The sequence below is a fragment of the Psammomys obesus genome, unplaced genomic scaffold (genome assembly GCF_907164565.1).
Source record: "Psammomys obesus unplaced genomic scaffold, mPsaObe1.curated_primary_1811, whole genome shotgun sequence".
Lineage (NCBI taxonomy): Eukaryota > Metazoa > Chordata > Mammalia > Rodentia > Muridae > Psammomys > Psammomys obesus.
The window spans coordinates 11,875,673-11,896,528 of record NW_026594428.1 but is presented as its reverse complement, the minus strand read 5'-3'; positions in this window follow the sequence as shown (position 1 = coordinate 11,896,528).

Sequence of the window (20,856 nt, the reverse complement as noted above, 5' to 3'; positions counted from 1 at the left end):
GTCCAAATGATTCGTGTGTGTGTATGTGTCTGTGAGTGTTTTTCCTTCCTTTTAAACCATGTTTCCAGCTGGTTTCATTTCTGGCTTGAAGAACTTCCTTGAACATTTTTCTTATTTTAATGAAGTGAAGTTTGCCTCAAGTAAATTTTAGTGTTTGTTCAAAATAGCTTTGTCTTGGATTTTTCAACATAAAGGGTTAATATATTTTTCATTAAGCATTTTAGAGATATCTTTTTACTAACTTTATTGTCCTTTTATCTCATGAAATGTGAGGCACCATTTTTATTACTGTTCTCCTAAATATAGTGTGCTATTTTTCCCTGTCAAATTTATCCTAACACTGATCTGGAAAAAAAAATCTTTTTATTTTCTTCTTTGACAGTTCAAAATCAATAAAAATTAAAATAAAATAAAATAAAACCTAGATATCTTTGTCTTGCTTAAGGCTTGTGTTTTTATTTTTATTTTGGGATGTCTAGTTGTATTTTTATCAGGATTTTGGAATGCTTAACCATTCTTTCTCCAAGTATTTTTTCTTTCTCATTATCTCTTTATGGCTAGTTACATATTTGTTAGTCCTAAAATACTGTACCACAAGTTGTATAGTGTTTCTTGTATGCATGTTTTCAGTGATGGCCAATTACTGTGTTCTTTCCCAAGGAAGACTATTTTAGACTTTGCTAGTGTCAACATCTAAATTCTTTTTGGTTCGCCTTCTGGATAATTATTTTGGTTTGTGTGGTTATGTTTAAATGTTTTTCTGTCCAGTAAGTTTGTGTAATTAGTTGAAAGCCTTCCTCATATCTTCTGTCTTCTAAAGTGTTTTAGAAGGCTTACATTATCAGTGTTTCCCCTTAGTGTCCCGAAGGCTTGGTCCTAGGGTTTTCTAGGAATGTCTGTTTTAGTTTCCCTCCTAGTCCTGAGCTATAAACCTCAAGACAGTGTTCTTATTCCTAAAGTTTGATCATTTTAAAGTTTCAGTGTCAAGTAAATGCATTTATGAAACTCCTCTAATGTAACCTGGTTTAACTGTAAGCACTGGCACCATCAGGGAGCTGCTGAGAGGTTTTCTGGGAGCGTCACCCCTCCAGGGTATTTTATTCCCCCTGCTCTTTTTCTTAAATTACTACTGCTAGCCACTGAAAGATGCAACTGAGGTGAAAGCAGAGGGTTTGAGGATAATTTACATGCAGATTACAGAGTGGTCCTTCTCAGTCTCCCTCCTTTCTGAGGTTTATCTGTCAATCTTCTGCTTGGCTAAAGTATTGAGCTACACCGTTGCTTGCTTCCTAATCTCAATTAGACACTTTTTCTGGAAGATCCCATTTTCTCCATGCATCCCTGCCAAGAGCAGAGAAGTCAGGACTTAGTAGTCTGCCTAGTGAGCTTTCATCGATGGAAGAGTTGGGTCTCCTTGAGTTTCTGGTTTCCTCAGATTGTAGAAACATGCACTTCACACAGTGGCTTGTGTGTGTGTGTGTGTGTGTGTGTGTGTTACCATCTATTCTATCACAGATGGGAGCAGGACTTCTCCTGTAAATTGTGAGCATACTGTCAGCCTTTGTCACTTACAAGACAAGGTTTTACATACATTAACACTAAGTGCTGGGGTGGTTAGTGGGAGAGCCCCCCTTTCTTGAGTAGTAGAGGAGGGAGGCAGGATAGTATCTGGAGGAGAAGAGGATGGGAACTACTTTTGGGATGAAAAGTGAACAACTAACAAAGTGAAAACAACAACAAAAACCCCACTGGCTCACAGTGGATAGGCTACATGATGATCATTACCATACGAAGGTGAGATGGAGATCTTTAAAGAAATGTATCCAAGGTTACAAAGCACAGGACAGACGCAGGACTCAGTGCCATGTGTGTTGAATCTAAGGTTTGCAAATTTTCCAGTGACTCTCAGAGTTGGCTGCAGAATGAAATTTCTTGAGTTTTAAAAATAGAGATGTGTTGGTCCCAGATCCACTAATTTTTACAACATAACCATCTTAAGTATAGCTTAGGTATTGACATTTTAAAACATCCCTTAGATATTTCAAATGTGCTGCTGGAGTGTACATTGTGCGAGCTATCTTTTCTAAGACACTGACCTATAGCTAGCTCAAGTAATGCTAATTGTTTAAGGACAATACAGAATGCTGTTTCATGGATTTACTAGTCTGTTATACACATGACTGATAGTGAAAGCAAGGCTTGCTGAATAGTTATGATATGTTGTTTTTTTAAGGCCACACCCATAATTCTGGTCACTATGACCTCCATGAGCAATGCTGTTTGGAAATATAGTGGGCATTTGTAGCTAGTCTGTAACACATGTTTGTACATATTTGTTCTGGTACCCAAGAATGTGCAGGGCAGAGGACAGCTTCGGCTGTTATTCTTTTTTTTTTTTTTTTTTTTTTTGGCAGAGTAAGATATGCTTTATTTAACATTTTTTTGTGACTACAAAGTTTACTATGTTTTAATTAAATCTAGTAAAGGTATCCCCTGCTTTATTTCCTCCCAATCCCACCCTCCCTCTCTTTTCTCCTCCCATGCTCCTCTCTAAGTCCACTTTAGATCCAGCTATACCACTCCTAGGCATATATCCAAACTATGTTCAAGGACATAACAAGAACATTTGTTCAACCATGGTCGTAGCAGCTTTATTTGTAATAACCAGAACCTGGAAACAACCCAAATGTCCCTCTATGGAGGAATGGATAGAGAAATTGTGGTACATTTACACAATGGAATACTACTCAGCAATTAAAAAAAAAAAAAAAGGAAATCATGAAATTTGCAGGTAAAAGCTGGGATCTAGAAAAGATCCAGGCCACAGAGGAAGACATTGCAGCCAGTCATTATGATACCTTATAACTAGGGTCAGTTGGAAGAGGAGGAGGACCTCCCCCATCAGTGGACTTTACTGACATTTTTAAAATGCATATTAAAGTTGAAAATGATGCAGTATCTTACTCTGCTGTGAGAATCCAGAACTAAAACTCCTTCGGCTGTTATTCTTCAAGCACTTTTTTTTTTTTTTTTTTGACATGGATTCTCAGCAGCATGGAACCGGAGTTCACAGAGCACGCCAGGCTGACTGACCAGCAAGTCCCAGGGATCAGCCTGTCCCCCACCCCTGTCACCACCCCCAGTGACCACAAGCTCACAACAGCAAGCATAGCTTTTTTCTTTTCTTTGCGGATTTTGAGAAATAAACTCACGTCTTCATGCTTTCAAGGCAAGCATTTTACTAACGTACCTTCCCTGCCTCCGTCATGAGAAACTTCTTATTGCTACAGCTTGAATCTAATGAGCTATCTCCCAAAGTTTCTCACCTACACATTTGCGTTACAACTGATGGAGCTTTGGTGAAGGGATTGGAGCATGAGGATTAATGCACTGGTAGAATCATAGCTCAAAGGCATCTATTAAAGATAGTAGACACTTAGTAGTAAGAGCCTACTTGTCACTGACAGTCTGTTGTGGAAGGGTGTATCATTCTCTGGCCCCTTAATCTTTTTAGTTGCCATGAGGTGAGAGCATTGCTCCATCGTGTGCTCCCCACATGTGAACTGCAGCTTCAGCCTGGAGATGAAATCAATGGCACTGACTGGCCATGTAGCCATAAACAAAAATACATTTGTCTTTTTCTCTTTTTCAGGTTGTTTGTGCCATGCAGTTGTCACAACATTAGAGTACTGATTAACAGGAACATATTCACTTATTTCATGATTAAGATGAGGTACCTTTCTAAGAGTTATTAGAAACATTTTTAGTCTCTCATGGTCACTGTAAGGAAAGGCGGTGGTCAGAAGTCAGAATAGAGACCAGTTTGCAACACAAAATAGACTTGATCTCTTACGTGAGTATTGACTGGTTCCTTTGTATAGTGCAGAAAAAAAATGCATTGGGGAAGATGATAAGTTAGTTTGGGGATTTCAGTTTTAGCATCAGATGTCAATTTGAGACAGTAGCTGGGTAGGTCTCGTTTGTTTTTTTCATTAAAGCTTTTAAAATTAAAACAATTACACCATTTCTCTCTATTACCCACTCCCTTCCTCCAACACTTCCCATGTCTTCTTCTTACTCTTAGCACCTCCCTTCTCCCTCGAGAATACAGGCCCTTGATACATAGCTGCAATGGTCACTGTTAATTGTCAACTTGACAGAATCTAGAACCATCTGGGAGAAAGACATCTGCACATGCCTCTTGACTACATTAATTGCTGGGAGAAAACCCAGCCTACATGTGTGCGGGTCATTTCCTAGGTCAGATAGCCTGGACTGCATAAAGTGGACAAAGCAAGTTAAACTCTGGCTTGCATGTGTGTACTTAGTGCATTTGTTGGTCTTTGCTTTCTAGTTAAGGATGTGGTGTTACCAGCTATTTCAAGCCCCTGCTGTCCTGACTCCCAGGACATGGTAGGCTGGAATAAATCCTTTCTCTCATACATTGCTTTGTCAGGATGTTATCCCAGCAACAGGAAAATAGTAGCATAAAACTCACTGTGTTGTGTTAAGCTGGCCTTGAATTTACACCTCTCTGCCTCCCAGCTCTAGATTCATAAATACGTGTTTCACACTCGGCTCTGATAGTGTACCACACCCTTTCTGGGACTCAGTTTTCCAAGATATAAGGTAAATGTTTGACTTGAGGCTCTTTTGGTTCCAAAGTTTTATGCATGATTTCATGATTAAAATTCCCTTAATTTTCTTGCTGTCAAGAAAAATAGAACAGCTGCTGATTTAATTCTTGTTGTTTAAAAGTGAAAATAAAGATGAACCATCTCAACATGTTTTCAGATACATCGTTACCAGTGAATCAACCCTGGTTTGTAAGCTAATGGTTTAGCAGTAAGGTGGAGTTGCTGTTTACTAGAGAACATTCCAAAGAGAAGCAGCTTTATGCAGGCAGAGGAAATGGAGAACAACAGTAGAACCTAGCAAAGAGCTGAGTCACTGCTAACACTCCTGACAAGGGTTTGTGCAGAAGTCCCATAATGCCTTACCATAGTTTCAGCTGGCAGGAGGTCCTGGCACCAGCAGTGGGCAACATTTAAGCTCTTCTTTCCAGAATGGCAATCAATACTGGGATTTGCTTTAGTCAGGGTTGTTATTCTTGTTGGGGTGGCTATGGCCATGATAGAAAGGTAAAAATAACGCACCAGTAAAGGCTTATTTGTGTTGGCTGGCAACAGCACAGATTTGAGAACAATGGGTGGCACAATAATGCAGTGTGTGGAATGGCTTTGTTTTGACCTGGGTATCATTCATAGGTTGAACACAAAGCTATTTTTACTGGTAGTTAAACATTTGGCAGCTGCTGATCAGACAGTGTACTGGGTGTCCTTCTGAAGCAGCATGGTCCAGTGGGCAGAACATTGATTGAACTAGAATGTAAAAATATTTTTACTTGAGTGAGTCTGTTTTGCTATTGATTGCTCCTGTGGGTATGAACATAGTCATCAGCATTGTGGTGTGTGTGTGTGTGTGTGTGTGTGTTGTGTGTGTGTGTTTATATTACTCTTCTGCTTCACATGCAGTCAGAAGGCAGAGTACCTTTTAAAAATATATCTTTGAAACACTGAAAGATCGAAACACTAAAAAGAAACACAATTGAAGAAAGACATGAGTAAACTGAACAATGTATGTGAAGAGATTCAAGACAGAGTATTTGACATGTCTGAGACCCTGTGGTAGAAAGAGCAAAGGATACAAAGATAAAGGGTGCTTGACTCAGACTCGCTAAGCATATTATGCTCACTTACTTCCTACAGCCTTAGATGGGTGTAATGATGTCAGAATTCACTACTCTGGAATTCAAACCCAGACAGACCTGTTTTCCAAGGAGGAGACTCCCCTAAGTTCCACCTTCCTTTTTCTGTTACTTCTTTTCAGTGCATATACTGTGGTGGGGATCTTTGTCAGTGTTCATGTGGCATGTGATAACTGAGCTTTGCGTTTAAGGAACGTGTGTGTGTGTGTGTGTGTGTGTGTGTGTGTGTGTGTGTGCATACAAGTGTGCAGGCCAAAGCTTGACCTCCAGCATCTTCATCAGTCATTCCTTGTCTTAGTTTTTGAGACAGTCTTTCACTGAATCTACAGGTCATCAATTTAGTTAGACTAGCCGGAGAATTCGCTCCAGGAATTCATCAGTTTACCACCTCTCCTCCCTAGGGTTATAGGCTGCCATGTGCTGGTTATGTGCTGCCATGTCTGACTACTTTTATATGGGGGCTGGGGACCTGAACTGTAATCTCTCCGTTCATGTTGCAAGCATTTTACCAACTGAAGTATCTCTGCAAGCTTATGCAGCATTTTTTTACCTACACTTAACTTTAGTAATATATGAGGAATGTACTGTAGATTATATTGATAAGAACAGTAATAACTCTAGGAGTAATTTACCTCCTATAAAGTGTGGGTGATGCGGATCACTGTGAGTTCAAGGCCAGCCTGGTCTATAGAACAAGTCCAGGACAGTCAAGGATACACAGAGAAATTTTGGCTTGAAAAGAAAAAATGTGGGTGATGAACATCCCTCATAGAAGAGAAGCTTTTCCCTTTTTTTTTTTTTTTCTTGCATACTTACCACAGGGTTCCAAACTTTTGACCTTTTGGAATAGTGGCTTCCAGAAGCAGGAGATTAGACAAACTATGTTCCAAAGGCACAGAGTCAGATTAAAACACCATAAAGGAAAAGAGCTACATGGTTACACAGACAGCACTCTAATCCTTAACCCACTTAGGGATGTAGAGCCTTCTGGGAGAAGCGAATCTTTATTAGGAAAGATCCAACATGTTCAATGGCATTTGGGAAAGCCAAAAATAAGTGGTAAACATTTTTATTTTTTAACTTTTTATAAAATATTTGTAAATAACCTGTATTTTGAGGTCAGACCGTAAGGGTTGGGGAATCCATGGAGCACATGAAAGGGAGGCAAGGAGCACAGAGCAGAACTCCCCCCAGAGGGCAAGTTCCCATATATATAGAATTTACTTTATTTCAGCCCCAGAGGGACTAATGCTCACTCTGATGCATGCGTGCGAATTATAAGACTTCAGCTCTGGGACTATCAGTGTTTTCCCATCCCAGAGGTAGTGCAATACCGAAGATGATACCATCTGTACACAAATTCTACTCTCCACTGATTTCCTGCATCTCTGTGAAACGCCCTTAAGCTCCCTAGACCTCAGTTTACTCATAGAGAAGATGTTAACATTCCATTCTTCCCCTCAGGAGTGTTATAGGCCCTCAGACATGTGTGCAGAGCATGAGGTGAGGCCTCCACCAGTGCTGATGAGAATGCTGGTTTCCTTTGAGAGAAACAGATGATGGGATTTGATCATTGAAGGGGTAACTGAACTGGGCCCTTGTATGTCATGACATTATTCATCATGAAGTGAACTGATAAGTTAGTAGGAAAATGGGTACGGATGGCAACTAGTTCTTGTGTTGTAATGTGTTAACAGACTTTTGGACTTTCAAGAATTGTTAAGTTTTTTCTAACATCCAAATTTTAGGCTCCATTGAATTTATTGCTTTACTCTCTCTTTTATAATTAGAGGCATTTCTCCCTTTTTTTTTCCTGAAGAGTAAGCTCCATAGGAGGGTCTACACTGAGCTCTTCATTCTGTCTTTGCCTGTTCCTGGTGAAGTACTTACTAAACCCGTAATTTGATCATAACTTTCTGAAGTAGGATCATGCTTTACAATGCTGGGGCTGGTAGTGTAATTTACAGTGATTTGCAGTGATTACTATAGTTTTTGCATTTTTAATTTACAACATCTCAAAGATGAATGAAAGTTTAATTGAATATTATTATCACATACATTAGAAAGCACATTAATTTTACTATAAGGTTAATGTAATGTTTAATTTAATAAAAAACTTCAATTGTTATCATATATGATACCAAATTCAAAGCAGTCAAAATGCTCAACTGGATATCTCAGAATTTCATATATTCTACCAATTTTCTTTTATAATTAAAATATTAATTTTGATTTTTAATTATATGTGTTCATGTGTGTTTGTATGTATGTGTTATAGAGTTTGTGACCCCTGGGAAAGACCATAGACTTTATCCAATTAAAATTAAAAGACTATTGATTGGCTGCTAGCAGGATGAATAATCTCTGTTCAAATATGAGATTGCCATGAAGGAGGTTGTGGGGAAATGGTTCTTTTGTCAGAGGGGAAATATATATATATATATACACACACACATATATATGTACATGGTGTTAATGGCTTCACTGGGGACAGAGATCCCAGGGCAGTGCCAGTCTTTGGGAGACTGACCTCACCATATGTAGGAAAAGTAGGGCAATCAACTCTTGAGTGTCCTGCCTGTCCACAGTCTGGCCTGGGTTCCAGCAGCAGGTGAGGCATTTGGGGCCATTTTGACAAGCTGTTAGCGTTACCACACTCTAAGGGCAGTTGCCATGCTCCATCATCTTGGGAAACCTTGGGGTCACCTCAAGGGGCGGGAGTCTGTCTGTCAGAGTAAGGAAGCTTTTTCCATTAAGCAGATCTTTGACAAATGTGAAGATCATTACCTATTAAGAATATAGGAACTAAACAAACTTTGCTTGTTTTTAGTTACTTGATTTAGGCTTGATCTTGAAAACATATGCAGAAAGATAAATAAAGCTTGTCCCTGAGAATGAATTACATTTTTATTTAGCATGATTACAAGGATAATTTTGAACACATTAAAGAATTTGATCACTTATAAAATAACTGAACATTAATTTTCATGTCCTGATTACCAGTAATAGTTCACAAGAAGTTAAAAGTTTAATAAGATTAAGATTTTAAAGTTTTATTCCTGTTATGTTTTAGCTGTAAACATTACAATTTTTGAATTGAAGCTCTCTTAGTATCAAAATAAAACTTTAAATCATAAATGTAGTTCAAGAGAGACTGGGAATTTTATAACAGCATAAGGAAAGCCTAAGGAGAAATTAAAAACTTTATTTTATCTATTTTTTGATTCTTTTATAGCACAGTATTACATATCTTAGTTTCTTGTATGACTCAATTTATGCAAATACTGAAAGCTAAACAAAGTTAGCAAATACAAAAAATATAGACATGTATCTTTAAGTCAGTTATGGTTAGTCTGAGTAGAACTTAGAAACTTATCAACTTTATTTATCAAATACATTTTATTTTCCTAAACATATATTGTTTTTATTTAAAAATTTCAGGACAAAAATCATCATGTAAAAATCTATCCTAATCCAAAATATCTTGAGGACCTGTTATTGTGTCCTTAATCTAAAAAGGAAATAACGAGAGCTGCTTTCGAGATACATGTAAGCATGCAATAGCAAGTTAAAGTTACGTTTACGGGTACGTGTGTAAATTTTTGATTATCAACCTTTTGTTACATTTTTAAGCTCTCTTCTTTTCTTTTTGGCTTGGAATTTTATAGGTTGCCCCATACCTGCATCTGTTCCTACCACTTCAGTGGTCTTACAGAGTCTGAAAGAAAGTTTACATTTTAGCAAGAGTTTTGAATTTCCCTTATTTTGAGTGAGGGAACAATTTTTCTTTTGAGTGGGCTTTTTTATTTCACTTTATTTTATCTTTATTTTTTAAATTTTTATCTTTTTTATATTAATTACAGTTTATTTACTTTGTATCCCAGCTGTAGCCCCCTTCCTCATTCCTTCACAATCCCACCCTCCCTCATCCCCACTCCAAGTCCACTGATAGGGGAGGTCCTCCTCCCCTTCCATGTGACCCTAGCCTATTAGGTCTCATCAGGACTGGCTTCATTTTCTTCCTCTGTGGCCTGGCAAGGTTGCTCAACACTCAGGGGAAGGTGTTCAAACAGCCAGCCACTGAGTTCATGTCAGAGACAGTCCCTGTTCCCCTTACTAGGGTACCCACTTGGAGATTGGGCTGCCATTGGGTTACATCTGTGTAGATCTACCTCTCTTATGAACATTGATGCAAAAACACTCAATAAAATACTTGCAAACTGAATCCAAGAACACATAAAAGATCATTCACCATGACCAAGTAGGCTTCATCCCAGGCATGCATGGGTGGTTCAATATATGGAAATCCATCAATATAATTCACCATATAAACAAACTGAAGGAGAAAAACCACATGATCATCTCCTTAGATGCCAAAATCATTTGACAAAATTCAACATCCATTCATGTTTAAAATCTTGGAGAGATCAGGGATACAAGGCACATACCTAAACATAATAATGACAATATACAGCAAGCCTATAGCCAACATCACACTGAAAGGAGAGAAACTTAAATCCCATTGAAATCAGGGACAAGGCTACAATCAATGCAACTCCCATCACAATAACAACACAATTCTTTACAGACCTTGGAAAGAAAAATTCTTAACTTCATATGGAAAAACAAAAAACCCAGAATTACCAAAGTGATCCTGTACAACAACAGATCATCTGGAGGTATCTTCATCCTTGATCTCAAGCCTTTTTACAGAGCAATAGTAATAAAAACTACATGGTACTGGCATAGAAACAGAATGGTGGATCAATGGAATCTAATAGAAGACCCAGAAATAAACCCACACACTATGGATACTTGATTTTTTTTTTTACAAAGAAGCCAAAACCATACAATGGAAGAAAGACAGCATCTTCAACAAATGGTGCTGGTCTAACTGGGAACAATTTTTGTAAAGAAGAATCAAAGGAGAGGGGGAGAAGTCAAAAAACTAGATAGATACCTTAGTTACATTTACCCATCCTAATTTTTATATAAAAGCTTTTTTTAAAAAATTGGGACATAACAGTAACAAATAAGTTTTCCATTTGTTGGGAGAAATTTTTCCTAATGAGGTGTTACTTTTGATTTGGGGTGGATGCAGTCTGAGATCCCCTGCATCTATCAGCTCCACTGTGGACTTGCTCCCTTTGGGGCCTATCTCAGACCCCTGGCCGTAGGCGGCGGTCTCCAGGAGTCTCACTGGGGCCCACCAAATATGAATTTTGTGACTCCTGGGAAAACGACCATACACTCCATCCCATTCTAATTAAAAGATTTATTGATTAGGTGCTACCTGGATGAACAGTCTCTGAGTTGAATTTGAGATTGCCATGAAGGAGGGATATGAGGTAAGAAATTTAAAGGGGGAAAAACTACACAAAGACCTTCAATATCTATGTGAACAAGTAACAACTTTGATTTTGCCAAATTAAGTGATTAAGGCAACTCAAAACAATGTTTGGGTATCTCCATAAGTAAGTAACAGAAGGACAAAAACCACTTAGTCATCTCATAATAAGAAGACTATACATTTTGGGTGGGGGCCACTGAATTGAGTGTTTGGGGAACTTATCCAGGGATTGGGTCAGACCTAAATTGCTGATGTGTACTAATATGGTTGCCTAGCATAAAACAGAGCTTCTTCTCCTTTGTTTTTAACTTTTATTAATTACACTTTATTCACTTTGTATCCCCCATAAACCCCTCCTTCCTCCCCTTCCAATCCCACCTTCCTTCCTCCTTCTTCATGCCTGCCCTTCCCCAAGTCCACTGATAAGGGAGGTCCCCCTCTCCTTCCTTCTGATCTTAGTCTATCAGATCTCATCAGAAGTGGCTGCATTGTCATCCTCTGTGGCATGGTAAGGCTGCTGCCCCCTAAGGGGGAGGTGACCAAAGAGCAGGCCAATCAGATTATGTCAGAGGCAGTCCTTCTTTCCATTACTATGGAACCCACTTGGACACTGAACTGCAGGGGTTCTAGGTCTGTGCTACATCTGTGCAGGGGTTCTAGGTTATCTCCATGCATGGTCCTTGGTTGGAGTATGAGTCTCTGGAAAGACCCCTGTGTTCAAATTTTCTGATTCTGTTGCTCTCCTTGTGGAGTTCCTGTCCTCTCCAGATCTTACTATTTCCCACTTCTTTCATAAGATTCCATGCACACTGCCCAACAATTGGCCATAAGTCTCAGCATCTGCTTTGCTAGTCTGCAGGGCAGAGCCTTTCAGAGGCCCTCTGTGGCAGGTTCCTAACTTGTTTCCTGTTTTCTTCTTCTTCTGATGTCCATCCTTTCAGCCTTTCAGGATGGGGATTGAGCATTTTAGTTAGGGTTCTCCCTCTTGATTAGTTTCTTTAGATATACAGATTTTAGTAGGTTTATCCTATATTATATGTCTATATGAGTGAGTATATACTGTGTGTGTCTTTCTGATTCTAGGACAGCTCACTCAGGATGATCCTTTCCAGGTCCCACCATTTACCTGCAAATGTCATGATTTCCTTATTTTTCATTGCTGAGTAATATTCCATTGTGTTGATGTATCACAATTTTTGTATCCATTCTTCAGTTGAGGGACATTTGTGTTGTTTCCAGCTTCTGGCTATAGCAAATAAAGCTGCTACAAACATGGTTGAGCAAATGTCCTTTTTGTGTACTTGAGCCTCTTTTGGATATATGCCTAGGAGTGGTATGGCTGGATCTTGAGGAAACGCTATTCCTAGTTAAAACAGCTTCTTTAGCCATAAGAATGTTCATAAGAATGCAAGTGCACACAGAGACTAGCAGCATTGACCCATGGAGCTGGAGTTACAGGCAGTTGGTATCTGCCTGACATGGATCCTGGAAACTAAACTTGGGTTCTCTACAAGAGCCTTGGGCACTCTTAACTACTGAGCCTTCTTTCTAGCTCTTCTACAGATTTTCTTGTTTGTGTGTTGTGACTTTGTTTTTCAGCCATGTTCAGTATATTTGAATGTTTGAATGTTTATTTCAGGGCTATTAGCAGAAACTTCATTAACAATCTATAAGTTATACCTATACATGATAAACATATACCTCCTATACATTTATATATTCTGTATACCACATAAATTAGGCATATAAGTAAAATGTATAGCTAAAGTGTATATACAAATATATGCAAATAATAATACATCATGTATACATATGTATATATGTATGTTTATGTACACTATTATACCATGTTGAACTTGACAATATTTAATTACTTTGGGACTAAAGGTAATAGAGAGGCAAATGGTGGAAAGCAACAAATATCATTAGTGTGTTAGTCGTATCAGCATAGATATGTTAATACATATTCCTTTACACTATCTACCATTTACTATTAGCTGATTTTACCATTCTAGTCAGTATGCTTGCTCCAGGTTAGATGAGAGACCATAATGATTACACTACGCTGAGCCCTCGCTTTCCTCTTCATTTCATCCACAGGCCTCGCTCCAGTTTCACTTGTTTCCCACCATCATGTCTAATTATTTAGGAGATGGGGCTCACTGCACCTCATCCCACTCTGACGGATCTATTTTTCCATTGGTTTCTCTTGGGTCTCTGCCTTCTTGAGGAAGATATATGCTGAAGCTTTTCCTGAAGTTGCTCTCTTTCCTCAGCAGGCCTGATTTCAGGGGTGTTGACTCTGCAGAGCTGCACTGGGGCTACCGCTCAGAAGGGCCCTGTGATTAACTCCAATCTTTCCTACCGTGAGTTTCCTAATTATTTTTGAGCCAGAAGGCACACGTTTTCACATTTCGCTGGGTCCTGCACATTCTTGCAAAGGTCTGCTTCCAAATGTTTTTCAGCACCGTCCTGACCTTTGTCTGGCTCCTTGACCTTAACAGGGACAGCACAGTGCTGTGCTTATTGTGTCTCTAAATGAGCTAGCTCTGTGATACAGTCCTTCCTCCTCCTATGTTGAGTGGGTAATACATATAGGAAGGGCCTCTCAACCTCGTGTGATAAACATGACTATGACTTTTTACGACACATAGCCTGGGCTAGCCTCAAATGTATTGCAATCCTCCTGCCTCAGTCTCATAAGGGTTGGGGTTACTAAGCGAGGTTTGCTGCTTTACCTTATACAAGGACACTACTGAAGGAATTCTCAGACTTTGAAACCATCCTTCTGTGGTTATGTTATACCCAGTTCGGGAGCCCCCAAAAGATTCACAGGAATCGACTCCGTTGCAAAACACATGAGGGTCTTTTTATTGTAAATTACAAGCTGCAGCTTGGGCCCACAACACCCACCGCTGAAGCGGTGGGAGCTGAGCACGCCGTCCCCAGGTTAGTTGGGTGATTTATAGATTCTGGTCCCTCCCAGCATGCCCAAGGCAGGGGCAATTCCTGCCTGGCAAGCATCTATTGGTCAAAATGCTACATTTTGAATTGATTGGCTATAGGAAGGTCCCCAGACCATAATGACCTGGTGTCCCTCCCTAGAGGGATGGGCCAGTTTCCTAGCAACTGCTATCTCTAGTGGGTGGGGAAAGAATGCAGTGAGGTAGCTCTCCCCTCAGGGCATTACTAACTTTGTTACTGCACCTACTCTAGGTTTTACCGATAGCTGCTACTTTATCTTTTGGTCTCTCAGTTACATACTGCGATTTTCTTTATTTCTAAGGTAGCAGCCATTCATGTGCTGGGCTGTGGTAAGCTTGAAAAGCTTGAGAAGAATAAAACATGGACTCTGAAACAGTTCCATGGTCAGTTCTAACACACCATTAAACAGCAGGTAGCTCAAAACAGGTGTTTATTCTCTCAAGATTTTGGAGACTAAAACTCAATATCCAACTATCCTCAAGGATTGCAGAGACAAATGCCATCCTTGCCTCTTCTCATGGCCACAAATGTCCTTGGCCTGGGCCTGTATTTCTCTCTGCTCAGCTTCCCACCACCTACTCCTCTCATGTGCACTTCTCCTTGAGTCTGTCCTCCTGTTTCTCTCACAAACATATGTATGTGACAGTATTTAGGGATGAATGAAAGGACACAAGATCTGCTTCTTTTATAGCATCTTTATTTCAGCTACTTTTTTTGCTCTTCAGTAATATTCATTTTTTTTTGACATTAAGTAACATACACAGATTCTGGGGTTAGGATGTGAGAATGTATTTAAGGGACATCATGAGACTAAGGAGACTGTGTGGAAGGGTGTTTAGGACACATGCAATCATTTATGTTTTTTCAAAGCAGGTGTTCTTCAAAGAACAAAACCTATAGCTGTCTCCACTATAAAGTTGACTCAGGAACATGCTTTTGATGGGGTTTGTATTATGCTTTTCTTTGTTTTTGTAGGTAATTTAAAGCTGCTAGTCCTAAATGCTATAATGACTCTAGCTTGTTCATTAGTTCAAAACTCTCAATCAGCATTTTCTTGACAACTATCTTGGAAAATCTCTGCATACAGCTAGCTCTTATTGAAAAATATAATAGAATGTGGCTTATATGTTGTTACTGTCATCAGTTCCTTTAGGGAAGAAACAGACAGTACAAGGCAGTCATGTGTTTTCTCTAGTAAAACCTAAAATGTGATAGAATTGGCTTAAATTATTAGGCCAGTTCCTTTTGAGTTGAAAATTTGACTGGAATCAGTGGCATATGCCTATAATTCCAGCACTCAGGAAGGTGAAGCAGAAGGATGACAAATTTGAGAGCAGCCTGGGGTACATAACAAGACTTTATCTCAAATCCTCACCAGATATTAGGGGGAAAAAAGGAAAGAATAGAAGAAATAAAAACAGAAATGTAATGGTTTGAAGAAAGATGATCCTCACAAGCCCATGGAAGGTGGCACCGTTAGGAGGCATGACCTGGTTGGACTAGGTGTGGCTTTGCTGGCGGAGGTGTGTCATTCGTGGGGTGGGCATTGAAGTCTCCGGCTATCTGCTTATCTGGTTGTAGAACTCTCAGCTACCCCTCCAGCACCATGTCTGCCTGCATGACACCGTGCTTCCCTCCATGACATTAATGGACTAAACCTCTGGACTGTAAGCCAGCCCCAATTAAATATTTTCCTTTATAGGAGTTTTCATGGTCATGGCGTCTCTTCACAGCAATAGAAATCCCAACTAAGAAAAGGAAGAAAGGCAATGCAGAATAGTATCTTCGTGACCTGGAAGGGTTTGTTGTCTTTGGGGAGTTGATGGTCATCATTATCCTATTCTGCATTTGACATATAAGATATCTTCCATGATGTGGTGAAGGCAGAAACTAGATTTCAGATGGCTTAGGAGTTAATAGGAATTTTGGAAAAGAAGAGCACATGGACCTGTAACTTTTAGAAATATTCCCACTTAGTGGTAGGAGAACAGGTAATGCAGCCAGAGAGAAAGGAGCCAATTATTTTCAATGAGGGAAATATTTGACAATATTAAAATATGTATAGAATAAAAGTAGTAGAACTAAAAGAGAGATAAAGAAGGATTTTGTTAGAAAGTTTTCACATTGAGATAATTCGTATATGAAGGAGGAATCATCATCTTGAAAGAGAAGTGAATAGCTGTTTTGGATAAAGATATGATGGGAACAAAGTGAGTTTTTATATAAAAGAAAATGCAAGGAGAACAACAGAACCAGAAAACTTGAACACAGGGAACTTCCCAGAGACTCATACTCCAACCAAGGACTATTCATGGAAATAACCTAGAACCCCTGCACAGATGTAGCCCATGGCAGTTCAGTGTCCAAGTGGGTTACATAGTAATGGGAAGAGGGACTGCCTCTGACATAATCTGATTGGCCTGCTCTTTGATCACCTCCCCCTGAGGGGGGAGCAGCCTTACCAGGCCACAGAAGATGACAATGCAGCCATTCCTGATGTGATCTGATAGACTAAGATCAGAAGGAAGGAGAGGAGGATCTCCCTTATCAGTGGCTTTGGGGAGGGGCATGCATGAGGAAGGGGGAGGGAGGGTGGGATTAGGAGGGGAGGAGGGAGGGGCCTATGGGGAATACAAAATGAATAAAGTATAATTAATAGTAAAAAAATAAAAAAAATTTAAAAAAGGAAAATGCACATGCAGATACATAACATGCTGTGTTGTTATATCTTTGCTAAAAATGGGTCAACACATTCAAATTCTGTATGCTGAGATCCTAAAGACAGAGTTTTGTTTAGGTGTTTAGGAATGGAAAATATATTCAGCCTCACACAAGCTAGCTGAGGAATGTTTTTAGTGAAGAGAAAAAAGTACAAGGCACAACAGAAATCTGTGTGTAGACACTTAGTGGAAGCAGATTGCCACACTAAGGAAAGGTCCAGGATCAGGGTAGATTGCTCTGCTAGAGATAATTCAGAATGAGAGCATAGCGTTCTATCTCATTCCTCTTCTACCTGGAGATATGTCAATCAACTCAAGACATGTTTTTCTTTGCAGGTTTTTTTTTCTTTCTTCCTCTGTTTCATTCTTTGCCTCCCTCTGTCCTGATCTTTTCAGTCTCAAAGGTTAGAGGTTTCCACTGTAAGAAGGACTGACACCAAGCTGATGAAGATGAAGGCTTCAAATGTTTCTTCCCAGTCTATGCAACACGCTGTCCTATTGGGGAAGTGGACTCATTTTTCTTTGTACCTTCTGGGCTCTCTCTCTTTACAGCACTTAGTTTTGAAAAGGAAGCATGAAAATAACAGGTAAACATTTTTCGGCTTTCACCCATTGGCTCATTTCAGAGTCATCACAGTACTGTGTTTGCCAAAAGTAAAACAAAATGGAGGTATATAATCTGAACATGTGACACTTTTATTTTATAGTCACATTAAATATTTGTGTTGTTGAAGAAGCATGGCCGAAGGGAACAAACATAATGTCTATGCCATGACTGATACATGACAGTAGTTTTCAGTAAGGACAGCAGTTGTGAAACTCCTTGGCCATGGCTAAGGGGGAGAGTACTATAAAATACCATATCTTTCACCTCTGGAAAGAGAGAGGTCAAATCTTGTACATGTCATTTTATACATGATGCCTATCATGGTCAGTAAGTAAACTGTGACAAATATTTTATTGAATGTAGTATAAAAAGAAGATGCCAAATCCTGAGTATATAATTGAGTTTATACAGTGTTTGCCTAACAGACCCAAAGTCCTGGGTTCAATCCCCAGGACCGCTTAAAACCTTCATGCTGTGGTACATACCTGTAATTCTAGGTCTCTGAATGCAGATAAAGGGGATCGGAGATTCAAGGTCGTCTTTAAATGTTCAGGGAGTTTGAGACCAGCCTAGACAATGCTAGACCCTGTCAAAAAATAAAGAAAAAGGAAAAAAATAAGTAAGTAAACAAATAAGTCAAAATCATAGAAAGCAGTTATCTTTCTTATTTTTAATATAAAAACTATGGCCACAGTGTCCTTTGGTGGTTCAACTGCATCACTGTACTCTCCTCCCGTCAGTTCAAAAGTTGCATCCAAGGAGGCTGGTTGACAAGAGACAGCTTCTGGAAGCACTTCATAAATGATGGCGACAGCTCTAGCAAGATTTTTCTTTTCTCTAGTCTAGTTGAGTTTGGAACTGAAAAGAAAGACTGTTTCAGAAAACAGTATGATAGATTTTAGACCAAGAGTTATAATAGTGAATTTAAGAATGATTTCACTTTTTAAGGGAAGAAAAAGGGCTGTTATTTTTCTAAAGCATTTTTTTTTTGTTCTGACATTGCAGCTTAGCGCATAACTGATCTGTGACTGTGCCACCAGCGTTTGACATTGTTCTCTGAAGCGCTGTGAAGTACGGGCTTTCCTTCTCCTCTGTGACAGTTTATATGGTAGGCTACCTCACTATGTAAGAGGTAGTGTCTGGTTCTGGTGGCCCTGTCTTCATTCCCCTATCCTCATTATTCCCCACCCTGCCTCCATGTTTCTTTATTTGTTTTGCATCACTTGTGTGTGGCTAACCACAGCTTATGTGTGTTTGTGATTGCTATAGACATACAATGTAGAAGAGGCAGAGTTACTTAGCTATCTTATATACCTTTCACGTGTGACTGTGAGAGAGAGAGAGAGAGAGAGAGAGAGAGAGAGAGGAAGCCCATGTACACAAGTGCATGCATGTTGAGGAAAGAGGTGTTTTTCAGATGTCATTTACCTTGTTTACTGAGTGACCATCCCTTAGTTGTCCTTGAGATCTAGATAGGTTAAGCTGACTGGCCAGTGAACTTTATCAACCCCCGAGATTTTGCCTACACACTGCCAGGATTAAAGTGTGCACTGCCATGCCTAGCTTTAAATACATGGGTTCTGGGGCTTGAAGTCAAGTCTTCATCTTTGCAAGGCAAGCCCTTTATTCACTGAACCATCTTAGCTCCACACAGATATTTTTTTTTTTCATTTATAACTACAAGGTTTATTTCCAGTGCTTTTTTTAAAACTTTTTAAAAATTTTTTATTAATTACACTTTATTCATTCTGTATCCCCCCATAAGCCCCTCCCTCCTCCCCTCCCGATCCCACCCTCCCTCCCGTTTCTGCATGCATGCCCCTCCCCAAGTCCACTGATAGGGGAGGTTCTCCTCTCCTTTCTGATCTTAGTCTATCAGTTCTCGTCAAAAGTGGCTGCATTGTCCTCTTTTGTGGCCTGGTAGGGCTGCTCCCCCCTCAGGGGGAGGTGATCAAAGAGCAGGCCAATCAGTTTATGTCAGAGGGAGGCAGTCCCTCTTCCCATTACTAGGTAGCCCACTTGGACACTGACCTGCACACATTTTAAGATAAAAAATGAGCAGAAGAAGCTTCAACAAATTCCAGTATTCTCAGAGTACAACTAGAAATAATTGTATAGTCAAATTCTAACAAAAACTATATGTGTAGGCCTTTCTTTAAAAAAAATTCTTTCTCTAGATGTACAGATTTTAGTAGGTTTAGCCTATATTATATGTCTATATGAGTGCATATATACCGTGTGTATCTTTCTGCTTCTCAGGCAGTTCACTCAGGATGATCCTTTCCAGGTCCCACCATTTACCTGCAAATTGATTGATTTCCTTGTTTTTCATTGCTGAGTAATATTCCATTGTGTAGATGTACCACAATTTCTGTATCCGTTCTTCAGTTGAGGGGCATCTGGGTTGTTTCCAGCTTCTGGCTATTATAAATAAAGCTGCTACAAACATGGTTGAGCAAATGTCCTTATTGTGTACTTGAGCCTCTTTTGGATATATGCCTAAGAGTGGTATAGCTAGATCTTGAGGAAGCACTATTCCTAGTTGTCTAAGAAAGCACCAGATTGATTTCCAGAGTGGCTGTACAAGTTTCCATTCCCACCAGCAGTGGAGGAGGGTTCTCCTTTCTCCACAACTTCTCCAGCATGAAACTAATCAAGAGGGAGGGCTGTGACTAAAATGGTCAATCCCCATCCTGAAAGGAAAAGAGGATGGACATCAGAAGAAGAAGAAAACAGGAAACAAGTTAGGAACCTGCCACAGAGGGCCATCAAAGCAGATGCTGAGACTTATGGTCAACTGTTGGGCAGAGTGCATGGAATCTTATGAAAGAAGAAGGAAATAGTAAAATCTGGAGAGGACAGGAACTCCACAAGGAGAGCAACAGAAGCAGAAAATTTGAACACAGGGGTCTTTCCAGAGACTCATACTCTAACCAAGTACCATGCATGTAGATAACCTAGAACCCCTGCACAGATGTAGCCCATGGCAGTTCAGTGTCCAAGTGGGTAACATAGTAATGCGAAGAGGGACTCCCTCTGACATAATCCAATTGACCTGCTCTTTGGTCACCTCCCTCTGAGGGGGGAGCAGCCTTACCAGGCCACAGAAGATGACAATACAGCCACTTCTGATGAGAACTGATAGACTAAGATCAGAAGGAAGGAGAGGAGGACCTCCCCTATCAGTGGACTTAGGAAGGGGCATGAATGAAGAAAGGGGAGGGAAGGTGGGACTAGGAGGGGAGGAAGGAGGTGTTTATGGGAGGATACAAAGTGAATAAAGTGTAATTAATAAAAAATAAATAAAAATTAAAAAAATTCTTTATCTTTCTCTCTCTTTCTTTATTTCCTTCCTTCCTTCCTTCCTTTCTCTTTCTTTCTCCTTCCTTCCTTCCTTCCTTCCTTCCTTCCTTCCTTCCTTCCTTCC